Below are 11699 nucleotides of genomic sequence, written 5' to 3'. Positions count from 1 at the left end.
ATACTGTATGCAGTTTTATTACCCATTGTCCACATGATTTGTACCACCATTTCTGTCCTGTTTTGAACATGGTGATATCAGTGTCTCGTCTTCTTCCTGTAATTCAGACAGAAGCCTTTTTCTACCTTCTTGTTCCTCTGTTTTCCCTCTTCGCAGTGTTATTTTCATAGCTCCCTCTCCTGCTCTGACGTACCAATCTTCATTTTCCTCTGTTTCTGTTTCTGGTGGGGGTGGAGCGGCCATCCTTCTTCTTCCAGTACTTCCTCTTGTGGGGTTGTCAGACACTTGACCCCTCCCTCTAGAAGTGCCATGGGAGACACATGTGTGCATAAGCATTCTTTTATTGACAGTTTTCTGCTGCATCTGCCCTGTTGTTTCCTTCTGCCCACCTTCCTTTCTTTTTGTGAGCTTTTGTTTTAATGACACATATTCTATGGCGCCGTCCTAAAAGTTCATCTATATGTTTCCACTCTTCTTCAAATTTTATTGCTGACCCACCGGTCTCCCGATAGTGTTGGTCTCTCCACCATTGTAGGTATATGGTGAGCCCTTTGAACACATAGGGCCTCAGCACGAGTTTGGCCCTTAACCCTTAAATCCGGAGGTCGCGCTATTACCGCCGGATTTAAGGGTCCACCAAATCAGGGCTTCGGCGGATTTCTCTGAGCTGGGGGAAATCCGCTGAAAATTCGCACTGGGGGAAATCCGCCGGCGGTAAGAGTGCAAATTTTCCCCATTGAGCCCAATAGGGAATGGGGCATTCCCGAATGGGCTCAATGGGGAATGGGAAATTACATTACCGCCGAACTCGTGATCCAGCGCTATTAGCGCTGGGGAGTTCGGCGGTAGGGCTAATACAGCCGGCGGTAATATCGCCGGCATTACCGCCAAAGTCATGATCAGGCCCATAGTCTGAGTCCACTACCACTGTTGTCACTTCGGTAGTATTTTCTGCATTCTTTCAAGTGCCAGCACTACCGCTTGTAGCTCGCTGTACTGTGTGCTTTTCCCTTCAAACACCATCAAGTCATGCTGCCACTGATCATTTTGCCTGTAAACTACCATTGTGGCTGCATGTAACTTATTATTCACATAGGTTGAGATTCTATTGCAACAGAACGTGGGACCATCTATATCTTTGTCAGGTGCTAAAACCCTAAATATGTTGTGTAGTGTGTCCACTGTTTCTGCCCTGCATTCACGTGCCTCATCCAGTCGTATGCCTTCCACTGTTATGTATTTGTCCTCTCCTTCCTCTAAGTGTAGTGTAATAGTCATAAGCAGTGCAATCCATTTCCCTATCCTCTGTGTACTGACATTATCTTGATACATTTTTGAGGATAGTAGATTCTGCAGTGGTTTGTTGTTGTCTTTGCCACAGTGCAAGGACCACAAGCTCCATCACATAAAGGGTCCAGTTGAGAAAGTGTGCTCTGCATACATTTATTCTGGTGCATGTGTTATTTCCTCCCGTGCAGGGCCTCCACGTGCATCCAGGTTGGGCGTGGCCATAGGAATACATAGGGCTGCACGTGCAGCATCTTCTGGGAGTGGCAGGGTGAGGCCACAAGGAAGAGCAAAGGGGCGTGGCTGGGACCAGGCTATTTAAGCCTGCCGCTCCCGCATGCAATCGCTTCACGTTAGTCTGCTTATAGCAGCGTAACGCTCACCGCCGCCTGAAGCGCTTCTTACCTGATTCCAGTGATACCATCGCCTGGAGCGCATCTTACCTGATTCCAGCAATACCATTGCCTGAAGCGCATCTTACCTGATTCCAGCAATATCATTGTCTGAAGCGCATCTTACCTGATTCCAGCAATACCAACGCCTGAAGTGCATCTTACCTGACACCAGTAATACCATCGCCTGAAACGCACCTTACCTGATTCCAACAATAATCATCGCCTGCAGCACATCTTATCTGATCCCAGCAGTCACTGCAGTCGGAGCGCATTCTTACCTGTTCTGGGCTTCCAACACTTACTCGGGAGCTCATCTTGGCCAGTATCCTCGCAGATCCAGCCATCCATCACCCGCCGGCAGATCTTCGGGTAGCTGCTCCCCGTCTGACTTCGCTAGGCCATCCCTGCAGGAGAAAATAAGGTTAGAAACAAAAAAAAGACATTATGCTAAGGTTGCGTGCATCACAATCCTCGCTCTTGACCTTAGAACCAAACTTACCATCTATTCGGGACATCGTAAACTCCTCAGGCCTCCATTGGGCTCGCTTCCAGCACCGTGACTCCGCTGGGCCTCTCATCACCTACTGGGGAGAAGGAAATACATTGCAAGAGATATGGACAATAATCACAGAAAAAAGACATTGCAAAGAATATGGACAATAATCATTGTTGAAGAACACTTACCTTTGAAGTGGTTCAGCCACAGCCGGTCTGGGCTGCCACGCACGTGGACCAGTGAAGAAACTAGGTCTATCTAAGGCGCCCCTGCACTTGAGAAGCAGGTCGGAGGGAGAGCTCACCCTCATAAATAAACAGGTGAGATTTATATGGATAGGCACATGCTCACCACATTCTGGGAAGAAGGGTTCAAGGGGAAACCACAGCCATATCACAGCATTCTCATGGCCTCTCGTAGTCTCGCAGGGGCAGTATCAACAGCCAGCGCAGTCCACAATGCAGGAGCAGGGGAAGAAGCCTGACCCAGGGGAGCCAGTTCCAGGGAGTGCTGCAACCGTGCCCCAACGTCCCCGCAGAGACCAGGTGAGCATAACAGAAAGCGAAGCCTCGCTGAATATCTGCCTGAGCGTTATGGAGACCTCGGAAACTGACCAGTTAGCCCAACTACTGGGGGAACTGCGGGCCAAAGTTCATGCCTCCAGACAGGAAACTAATGCCTTAAGAAGGGACCTTATTGTAGCCCGAGAACGAACTGATGACTTGGCAAGACAGATGCTTCAGACATCCGCAGGTCAGGTTCCATTACCTGGAATTGCACAGCCTCCTATGCCGCAGCCATCGCAACCAGTTCAAGTGGTGCTTCCAGGTGCAGTGCCACTGGCCCTGCCCAAACATTTTACCAGCAATCCTAATAAGTATGCCATATTCATGAACCAATGTCGCCTTCACTTTCTGTGCCGACCTGGGGCTTTTCCTAATGATAGCGCAAGAGTCGCCTTTGTTCTTTCATACTTAGGAAGCAGCGCAGCGGACTGGTCGATACCATTAGTAAACCAGGATGATCCTCTACTCCGAAACTTTGGGGAATTCCAATGGGAAATGGAAAAATTGTTTGCTAGACACACCTAAGGACAAGCCCTGGATAATGAACTATTGTCCCTCAGGCAAGGAAACCAAGATCTGCTGATTTATATTGCTACCTTTAATCGTATTGTAGCACAGACAAATTGGTCAGAAGAGAAGAGGACCACACTCTTTTATTGCGGTTTGCGTGGGGAACTAAAGGATGTTCTAGCCCAAGTGGTCAACCCTCCTGAAGGTTGTGCGGAGTACATCAATCTGACAGTACAGCTTGACCACAGGTTGCAAAATCAAAACTGGATCGCACAAGAACTGAAGGGAGGTCGGTCTATATACGACCCCGGGACAATCAAATCAAAACCCACGAACCAACCGAGCCTATGCAGATCGGGGGATTACAAGCTCCTATCTCCAAGGTGGAGAGAGAAATGAGGAGACAACAACAACTTTGTTTATACTGCGGAAAAGCAGGACATTTCCTCCAGGAATGCCCGGTAAAACCCCCCAAGAGGATAGTAAGTGCAACCGACAATGGAAACGAAGAAAAGGAACAAAACGTGGAAAACTCCAATGCCCGACAAGCGTAGGGGTCCACTTGTCGACCGAAAAGAAGGAATCTGCACAGACCTCACATCTGGTCATCCCGGTACTTTTGGTCAACAACCGTCAAAGGTACATGCCTTGAAAGCATATATTGATAGCGGAGCGGTGGGAAATTATATTGATCAAGATCTGGCTGTATGAATATGCCTTCCTCTCCAGCAAAAGCTCAAATCGGAAAACGTCACAGCAGTGGATGGTTCTCAGTTGTCATCCGGCCCAGTGACGCAACATACCGACAAAGTCATGCTGATGTGTCAGGATGGTCATCGGGAAGACAACTCTTTTGATCTTATTGGGGCTCCTCAGTTCCAGATGATTATAGGAATGCCGTGGCTGGAAACCCACAACCCTAGGATCGACTGGTGAACACGAGTGCTGACCTTTCCTCAAGAATGCGCTAACACCTGCTACCACAAAAGTGTGAAGAGCCAAGAACTCAAGACGAAATCTATCCTGGGTCTCTCTGGTTCCCTACCCCCTGAATATCTGGATTACCAGGATGTGTTCCAGAAGGAGCAAGCGAACACCCTGCCTCCACACAGACCTTACAACTGCCAGATCGATCTGGTGTCCAAAGCACAAATCCCCTGCAGTAGAATTTATGCTCTAACAGAGCAAGAAAACCAGCATCTGAAGTTCTACCTGGATCAGTACCTAGCTAACGGATTCATCCGCCCGTCTAAGTCCCCTGCCTCTCTTTTTCGTACTAAGAAAGAGGGCGATTTAAGAACTTGTACAGATTATAGAGCACTGAACCAAATCACAGTAAAGAACAGATACCCCCTGCCACTCATCCTGGAGCTGCTAGATCAGATGAAGAATGCTCAAATCTACACAAAACTGGACCTACGAGGAGCCTACCACCTTGTAAGAGTTAAAAAGGGAGACGAGTGGAAGATGGCATTCCGAACCAAATATGGACTTTTCGAGTATCAGGTCATGCCCTTTGGATTATGTAATGCCCCGGCGGTGTTCCAATTCTTCATGAATGATCTGCTTCACGAATCCTTGGATATTTGCGTACTCGTTTACATTGATGACATTCTTATTTACTCTACGTCAGGGGTGCACAACTGATTTTGACAGAGGGCCGTAAGTACCTTACATGATGGCTATAGTGGGCCAAAAAGTAAATGTGGGTGGGGCGGTAGGCGCGGTGGGGCGTGGTGTGGCAGGAGGCTTTTTCAACCCCCTATTTTTATTAAACACTATGCCCCATAGCCCCCACCCCTCAAGCAAACACTATGCCCCATGGCTCCCACCCCCAAACACTATGCCCCATGACACCCACCCCTCATGCAAACACTATGCCCCATGGCCCCCACCCCTCATGCAAACACTATGCCCCAAGACACCCACCCCTCAAGCAAACACTATGCCCCATGGCTCCCACCCCTCAACCAAACACTATGCCCCATGACACCCACCCCTCATGCAAACACTATGCCCCATGGCCCCCACCCATCATGCAAACACTATGCCCCAAGACACCCACCCCTCATGCAAACACTATGCCTCAAGACACCCACCCCTCATGCAAACACTATGTCCCAAGACACCCACCCCTCATGCAAACACTATGCCCCAAGACACCCACCCCTCAACCAAACACTATGCCCCATAACACCCACCCCTCATGCAAACACTATGCCCCATACTCATACAGACCCCAACCCCCCCACCCCTGCATACAAACTAACAAGTATACACCATGCACCCATAGACCCGAACCCCCACCCCCCAACTCAGCACACAAACCCACAAGCATACACCATGCACCCATACAGACCCGAACCCCCCACCCCCAACTCAGCACACAAACCCACAAGCATACACCATACACCCATACAAACTCGAGCCCCCCCAACTCAGCACACAAACTCGCAAGCATGCACGCATACAGACTCGGACCCCCCACATCTCAACATACACTGAACGTGCACACAACAACAACAAACATTCAGGCAGACCCGACCCCACCCCCCCAACCCCCCACCCCCACCCTCCCAGCATCTCAACATACACTGCACTTGCACACAAACACATTCAGGCAGACCCGACACACACCCCACACCCGCATCTCAACATGCACTTTCACACAACAACAAACATTCAGGCAGACCCGACACACACCCCCCCTCCGCATCTCAACACACACTGCACTTGCACACAAACACATTCAGGCAGACCCGACACACACCCCCTCTCCGCATCTCAACATACACTGAACTTGCACACAAACACATTCAGGCGGACCTGACACACACCCCCCCTCCGCATCTCAACATACACTGAACTTGCACACAAACACATTCAGGCAGACCCGACACACACCACACCCCCGCATCTCAACATACACTGTAGACATACAAATACAAACACACCCATAGACACCCGACACCCCCCCACCTCCGCATCTCAACATACAATGCAGACATACAAATACAAACACACCCATACACACCCGACACACACCCCCACCTCCGCATCTCAACATACATACAAAAACAAAAAACACAGGACGGAGCCGAGACAGACACACACACAAACATACAGCCCCCCCACCATGTACTTACCCAGACGTCCTGGAACGCTGGCGAGGCTTCTGGCACTGCCCAAATCGTTTTGGGTTGGGTGTACCTCTACATCTGTGCACCCCGGTGCACAGATGTAGAAGTATACCCAACCCAAAACGATTTTTAGAAATGGAGGGACAGATGCAAAACAAGAGCCTCTTGCTTTGCATCCGTCCCTCCATTTTTAAACATCTTTTTTCTCCGGCTTTTACCCGGGCCGCCAGAGAGAGACAGTATGGATGGAACAAAGGGCCATCCATACTGCCCCTCTTCTGTGCGGCCCGTGGGGGGGTGGGGATTGCTCAGCCCCAACTTCATTCTGCCGGGGGTGGGGGGTAGGAGGGGCCCGCAGCCCCCCCTACTCTGCACCCCTGCCAGGGCAGATTAGGTCACTGAGCCCCAGCTTCCCTGGCAGCATACACACACACACACACTGCGTGACTCACGGCCCGGCAAGGAAAACAAAGACTTTCTTAATGGAGGGCGACCTTTGCTGCTTGCGGGCCGCCTTCCATTAGGAAAGTCTTCAACCCTGCCGGGCCGCATCCAGCAGCATCACGGGCCGCACTTGGCCCGCGGGCCGCATGTTGTGCACCCATGCTCTACGTCCAAGGAGGATCATGTTGGTCATGTAAGAGCAGTTCTGGAAAAGCTTTGTCAGCACCGGCTGTTTGCCAAATTGGAAAAATGTTTCTTCCATGTCACGGAAGTTGAATTTTTGGGCTTCATGCGTACCCCACGAGGAGTTCACATGGACACACGCAAGGTGGATGCTGTCCTTCAGTGGCCGTCACCAACATTCACAAAAGGACTAAAAGTGTGCTCGGATTTGCCAATTTTTATCAACGGTTTATTCCAAGGTTTTCACAATAGTTCATCCAATCACCTCCCTACTGAGAAAAAAGAAGACATTTTTCTGGTCCCCCAAAGCAGAAAACACCTTCCAGGAGCTGAAACTTGCCTTCACCTCAGCACCAGTTCTTCGGCACCCTTGACCTGACCTGCCATATGTGTTTGAAACAGATGCCTCCAGCATAGCCATGGGAGCAGTATTATCACAAAAGGACCCAGACACAGGACGATTACATCCCATAGCATTTTGGTCCCGTAAGTTTTCCGCACCGGAATTAAACTATGCAATCACTGACAAGTAACTGCTAGCAATCAAAGGAGCCTTCAAAACATGGCAACACTATCTTCTGGGAGCAAGACACACGGTCACGGTTATCACAGATCACCGTAATCTGCAATACTTGAAGACTGCTAGGGCCCAATATTCACGCCAGCTTCGCTGGGCTCTTTTCTTTGCAGAATACAATTTTGTCATTACGTACAGACCTGGAGTACTCAATGGGAAAGCAGACGCCCTATCACGCATGGGTGAAGACAAAGAAGCTTTCGCAACATCTGAGCCTGTGGCCATTATTCCCGAAGAATGGATCCAGAACCAAATCACTACAGCCGCCTGTTGGGAGGACTTAAAACATGATCTCCAATCTCGGATGAACCAAACAGCACAACAGGACTGATAAGCTAAGTGAGACCAATACTCCATCAAAGATGGTCTACTCTATTTTCAAGGAAGACTATATATTCAGGACAAGAAATTGCAAGACAAGATAATAGCAAACTACCATGGATCATTAGTGGAAGGACATCCTGGGATTGCCAAGACCTGGGCCAAAATTCAAAAGGGCTATTGGTGGCCAACCTGGAGAAAAGACATTGCCAAATTCATTGCAACCTGTGGTGTCTGAACGTAACACAAATCTCAGACGTTACTACGTCCGACTGTACCACCAGAACAATGGCATACGCTGTCTATGGACTTTATCACCGATCTTCCTCCCTGTAACGGGTTTAACATGATCCTGGTTATTGTAGACTTATTCTCCAAGATGGCCCATTTTATTCCATTGAAGGGGCTTCCCATTGCTTCCGCCCTTGCCACTGTGTTTTTGGAACTAATTGTCAAGTTACATGGTTTCCCATCAGTATTGATTTCAGATCGTGGAACACAATTCATCTCAGCTCTCTGGAGGAGGTGCTGCAAAATAGGCAAAATTGACCTCTTGTTATCCATGAGTCAACATCCCCAAACCGATGGCCAAACCGAACGGACCAACCAGACCTTGGAGCAATACATAAGGTGTATGTTGCAACAAACGGAGGAGTCCTGGAAAAATATCCTCTGGTTGACTGAATTTGGACACAATAACTCCATCCACACTAGCACCGGACAGACCCTATTCTACACAGTGCACGGTCGGCATCATCGAACATCCACTTTTGATTCACTTGATGAATTGGAAATGCCAGCAGTTACAACATTGCACAAGACTATCACTCGAACCCTTAAAGAAGCAGTAAAAACCTGACCAGAGCCAAAAGAACAACAGAAGAAATGTGCAGACCGACATCGAAGAGAGGCTCTGCATTATCAAGTCGGGGGAAAGGTTTGGTTGGCGTCCAGGAACATTCCCTTGGAAGGACCCCGGGCCTTCTGTCCCAGGTACCTGGGACCATACCCCATCAAAGCCATCATTGATCCTGCTGCCATGAAATTGGATTTACCAGCTAACATGCGGATCCATCCGATTTTCCATGTTTCTCCCTTAAAACCAATGAAACCAGGTACTCGGATTGAAGCACAACTCAAGCCCGACCTCATAGAAGGAGAACCATAATACAAAGTCAGAACCATTCTGGACTCCAGGATAGTGCGATCTAAACCTTATAGACTGGAAGGGTTATGGATCTCAAGACCGTACATGGGAGCCTAGTGAATTTGTCCATGCCCGACAACTAATCAGACAATTCCATCATAACAACCCCACCAAACCAGGACCAGGAGGAAGAATGCCCGTGAAAGGGGCCTTGAGGGAGAGTGCTGTCATGGCCACAGAGCAAGGACCACAAGCTTCATCACATAAAGGGTCCAGTCGGACCCAGTACTGGTGCCTTTGGCGCCAGGCTCATGAGAAAATGTGCTCTGCACACTTTTATTCTGGTGCACGTGTTATTTCCTCCCCTGCAGGGCCTCCACGTGCATCCAGGTCGGGTGTGGCCATAGAAATACATTGGGCTGCATGTGCAGCATCTTCTGGGAGTGGCAGGGTGGGGCTCCAAGGCAGAGCAAAGGGGCGTGTGTCATGGGTACCAGGCATGTAGTCGGGGCAAGCTGGGTTTAGGCTTGGCAGGCCTGGCATAGGCACACAGAAAACCGATAGCAGATACCTTCTTTTAATTCTTTCCTGGTGTTTGTAGTAACTTCCTGGTTACCACTTCCTGTTGCCAAACCGGAAGTGCATGAAAGTCCATGAGGTCTCTAGTGTTTGGGTGTGGCTGGCTATATAAGCCACACCCAAGATTCTTCCAGTGCTTCGTGTTGCTTTCTGTAAGCTGCATCAGCAACACACTCACCGTGCTCCTGCTTACATGCTCTGGATCATCCTGCTTCTGCTTACCTGCTCCGGATCAACCTGCTTCTGCTTACCAGCTCTGGATCATCCTGCTTTTGCTTACCTGCTCCGGATCAACCTCCATGCTTTCTCCACGCTGCAGCTTTCCCCGGACACGAGGTGAAACCTACACCGGCACCTCTAAGCACAAAGAAGAACTTTCATTAGTGCGCTCGCTCAAGTAACGCTGCGCATACTCACCAAATCATCCCGCTATGCTAGAATCCAGGTTCGTAGTCCGAGCGCCCAAATTCCTGCAAAAGAAAGGAGAGACATTACTTACTGCGCTCGCTCCAGTAACGCTGTGCATACTTACCGAAGCCTCTGTGCCTACTTACCGGACCTCCAAGGCTCTCCAGTAGCGCTGAACCCAGACTTGTGGTGCAAGCACTCCATAATCCACTCCTGCAAGGGAAAGGAGAGACATTACTAGGTGTGCTCGAACCTATAACGTTGTGCATACCTACCGGCGGTTCTGAGTTCTACACGCAGCGCTACTCACCCAAGATACCTTTGTCAAAATAATGACAATTCGGACAATACCAGACTCTCAAATCCACCGCGCAACGTTCGCCGTGTGGAAAGGACTTTCTTGCTAGTGAATAAACTAGCACATTGAACACTCTGCCTCGCTGTGAAGGTATTTAACAGCGTGTGGCATCAGAACTCGGCAAACAGACATTGGCATAATCCCTACGAGTGTCGGCCTGTGAATTTCCCATAGAATCGCACCCCTGCGAATGCAGGATGGAGTGCACACCCCACTAAAAACTAAGGTAAGCCCTAGGGAACATCACAGCACATAGTAGAGAAAAGGGAAGGGGCTCAGGGGAATCAGGAGAACCCAGGTCTGAGTGTGCACCTTATATTTGACAGGTGTTCCTCAGGGTGAAACAGGGGAAGAGAGAACTCGGGGCAAAGGAGGCTCATCCATCGCTCCTGCAGAGACACAGGTGAGTTTGACAGAACACAAAGCCCTCCTCAACAACTCTGCCCGAGCAATGGAAACCTCTGAGGTAGACCAGCTTTCCCTATTGTTAGGTGAACTACGGGCCGAGGTGCCTGCAGCCCGCTCAGAGACTGATGCCTTAAGGCGCGAATTGGTAGTCAACAGGGACAAAACAGATGACTTGGCAAGACAATTCTTGCAGACCCAAGCCAGTCTGGCACCCCTACCAGATGGAGCCCCTCAGGGGCAGCCTACCGTGGCAATTGTAGGCATACCCGTTCAGGTATTGCTTCCAGGCAATATCCCTTTAGCACCCCCAGAACGTTTCTCTGGGGATCCCAAGAAATTTGGAGCGTTCATGAATCAATGCCGCCTACACTTCATATGCAAACCGGACTCTTTTCTGAACGACCAGGCTAAAGTAGCCTTCGTCCTCTCCTATTTGGGAGGACACGCGGTGGACTGCTCTGTTCCGTTAGTGCTTAGGGACGACCCCTTGTTGAGAAATTACCCAGGTTTTCAACGTGAACTGGAAAAACTATTTGCCCATCGGACTCGTGGTTAGGCCTTGGATGATGAGCTGCTCTCTCTGCGACAGGGTGGTCAGGATCTTATTCCGTATGTCGCCACATTCAAACGTCTAATAGCCGAATCAGGTTGGCCAGAGGAGAAACGAATAACATTATTTTATCGAAGATTGAGAGGAGAATTAAAAGATGTCTTGGCACAAGTATTTATTCCACCTGAAGATTGTAGCAAATACATCGATCTGACTATGCAAATTGACCATCGGTTACAGGATCGCAAGGCCGACCAAACCAGATCAGAACATAGACCAGTGTATGTCCGACCGAAAGAAGCGTTCAGTCGACAGGCCTCCGAAACACAC

Source organism: Ambystoma mexicanum, chromosome 1p (genome assembly GCF_040938575.1).
Source record: "Ambystoma mexicanum isolate Mex_15411 chromosome 1p, UKY_AmexF1_1, whole genome shotgun sequence".
Classification (NCBI taxonomy): domain Eukaryota; kingdom Metazoa; phylum Chordata; class Amphibia; order Caudata; family Ambystomatidae; genus Ambystoma; species Ambystoma mexicanum.
The sequence above is the reverse complement of the archived record's forward strand: the minus strand, read 5'-3'. Positions refer to the sequence as shown.